The following is a 3,095-nucleotide window of genomic DNA, read 5'->3' as shown; positions in this document are numbered from 1 at the left end:
AATTATAGTTGAGTATAATGAATCAATTTTATTAAAATATATATATGTTTGCATGAAAGAAACTTATGCCTTTCATATTTTTTTTTTAATGTAAAAATATATATATATTCTTTCTCAAAGTTACATTATTTTAAAGTTTATTATTTCTAATTTACTAATCTTTCTTTTTATTTGTATTTTACCTCTCTCTGGATACAACATAGCCTGATTACTACTACAACCGCTTAGGAGTTTATTGGGCGATATCAATTTTTAGCTCCGTTACCGGGGAGGTAATTATACATTAAAGGTTTGCATAGTAAATTTTTATTTTTTTTATTTATTCATTTCTTTTATTTATTTTACTTTTAGGTTTAGAATTTATTTTCTAGATTTAGGTTTTTTTTCCGAAAAAAAAACATTAAATTTTAAATCATAAATTTTTTTTAAAAAAAACCAAAGTATTGAGAACATTTGTGTAATTTTGGAAATTAGTAAAAACCAAACTTGTTCTGTCTTAGAAAAATTGGTTCTTAAATAAGGTCTGTGTTAGCGTTACCCTCCAATATTTTCTAAGAACCTCGAGGAGTTCTAGAAAAGCTCTTGGGCCTAAAGGGTACCTTGGCAGCCTTCCCAATTGGCCTGGGAACATTTTTGGTGTATACTTATTACACTATTACACACTTGCGCTTATAATACTTAAAAAATAAAAAAAATATTTATGCCATGAAATAGAGACGCACTAGGGAGATTCATGAGACAACAATTAGAAACTTTAGAAAACTCTCCTAGTTCGTCGTTTTCTTCCATTCGTTCAAACACTCCCGATTCACCGAGACTTCCTGAACCACTCACAATGGCTCATCAAGATGAAGTCCAACCAAGAACGCTATAGGATTATTTACATCCTATGCGTACAGCCACACCTTCATGCATAATGTATCCCAACAATATGCCAAATTTCGATTTCAAACCCGGCATGATTAACCTCTTACCAACCTTCCATGGGTTGGAAAATGAGAGTCCGTACGTGCATATAGGGGAATTAGAAGAGGTGGTAGCTACATTCAGCAACCGAGCTGATGTCACTAACATTGTGAGATTGAAATTTTTTCCTTTCTCTCTCAAAGACAAAGCAAAAAACTGGTTGTATTCCTTAAGGCCTAAATCTATCGGAACATGGGACGAAATGACAAAAGCATTCTTTGCCAAATATTTCCTGCCCCATAAGACTAGCAGCCTTAAGAGGCAAATCTCTACCTTCATCCAGAAATACCATGAAACTTTCCATCAGGTCTGGGAGAGGTTTAGAGATTTGATAAATCAATGCCCACATCATGGATACGAAAGCTGGCGTCTAATCAGCTATTTCTATGATGGTCTCACAACCGTACAAAGACAATTCGTACAAATGATGTGCAATGGAGAATTCCTTCAAAAAGATCCCGATGAAGCTTTCGAGTACCTTGACGATCTCGCTGAAAAGTCCTACACATGGAATGGACCGAGTCCTATGGACAAGCCACGATCAACTGGAATCTACCAATTAAGGGAAGATGACAATGTCAAAAGCCAAATTGAATCATTGAGACAACAATTCAAGGCTTTTAAATCTCAAGAAGGTAGAGGAATCCATATGGCTGCAAAGGTAAAGACACGAGATCCATGCTTCATATGTGGAGGGACGGAACATCAACCGCAAGAGTGCCCAACTCTTGGTGAGTTAAGAGGAGGAAATGAGGAACAATGCAATGCTTTAGGGGATTACAAGAAGCCTTATAACCCTTTCTAAAACACTTACAATCCAGGTTGGCGCAACCATCCAAATTTCAGCTGGAAGGATTCAAACCAAGCATCTGGGAGCCAATGGAGGCCTGAGCAGCAACAACCATCAAAAGCATACATTGCTCCTCAAAATAACATGCATTCAAGTAATTCTCTTGAGAATACTTTACAAATGCTTGTGCAAACACAAATAGCCTCAACTCAAGAGCTCAAATCTTGTTTCACACAAATGGTAGAGGAAATGAAAGACATGAATATCCAAATGACAAAGCTAAACACTACTTTGGCAATTCAAGAGCATGGTAGACTTCCCGCTCAACCTTTAATCCATCAAAAAGGGCAACACATGGCACGAACCTCCTCCTCTCCAGATACAAATTTCAAAGAGGTTAATGCCATCTCTACTCGAAATGATCAAAGTACGGTTTCACCGTTAACTAGGACAACGAGTACGTCAATACCCGCTCCAGATGATGATGTACCAATAAGCATTCCAGTAAAGGCACCTTTTCCTCAAGCTTTGAAATCCACTGGAAAATCATGGTGAAATCCAAGACCTTTTAACACAAGTGAAGATCAACTTGCCATTGTTGCATGTGATCAAACAAGTGTCGGCTTATGCCAAGGTTATCAAGGATTTGTGCACCATTAAAAGAAAGCACCATGTCAAGAAAACTACATTCTTGGCAGAACAAGCTAGCGCGGTAATTGACTGCAAGACACCGCCTAAGTACAAAGACCCTGGTTGTCCCACCATCTCATGCCAAATTGGGGAGCAGGAATTTGGTCAAGCCCTTCTAGACTTAGGAGCAAGTGTAAATCTCATGCCATATTCAATATACTTGCAATTAGGTCTAGGAGAACTCAAGCCCACATTCGTGGTGCTACAACTGGCTGATCGATCAGTTTAGAAACCTCAGGGAATAGTAGAAGACGTTCTACTTCAAATTGAAAAATTCTATTACCCTGTTGATTTTCTCATCTTGGATACTCAATCTAAAGTGAGTATAGAGTGTCCCAAAAGAATAGTTGCAAAAATATGGTGTAATTCATATGGTTGCATTGCCTTATCACCCACAGACAAATGGCCAAGCTGAGTTAGCCAATCGAGAAAATAAGCAAATCTTAGAAAAGATGGTTAATCCTGACTACAAAGATTGGTCCTCACGACTTCTCGATGTTCTCTGGGTGTATCGCACTACTTACAAAACTCAGCTTGGTATGTCTCCTTATAGGCTAGTCTATGGTAAAGCCTGCCACCTTTCTGTTGAGGTAGAACACAAAGCCTATTGGGCAGTTAAAAGCCTAAATTTTTATCTCAAGGCGGCAAG

General features: G+C 37.8%; 1 non-coding gene across 1 annotated transcript; it reads right to left on the bottom strand.

The window, feature by feature from the left end:
• Positions 1–1,216: 1,216 nt before the first annotated feature.
• LOC133833473 (small nucleolar RNA R71) lies at positions 1,217–1,323 on the bottom strand. The gene has a single exon (XR_009892850.1). It is a non-coding gene; the product is annotated as a small nucleolar RNA R71 (small nucleolar RNA).
• Positions 1,324–3,095: the final 1,772 nt, after the last annotated feature.

The sequence above is a fragment of the Humulus lupulus genome, chromosome 4 (assembly GCF_963169125.1).
Source record: "Humulus lupulus chromosome 4, drHumLupu1.1, whole genome shotgun sequence".
NCBI lineage: Eukaryota > Viridiplantae > Streptophyta > Magnoliopsida > Rosales > Cannabaceae > Humulus > Humulus lupulus.
This window is presented reverse-complemented; position numbering and strand designations above follow the sequence as displayed.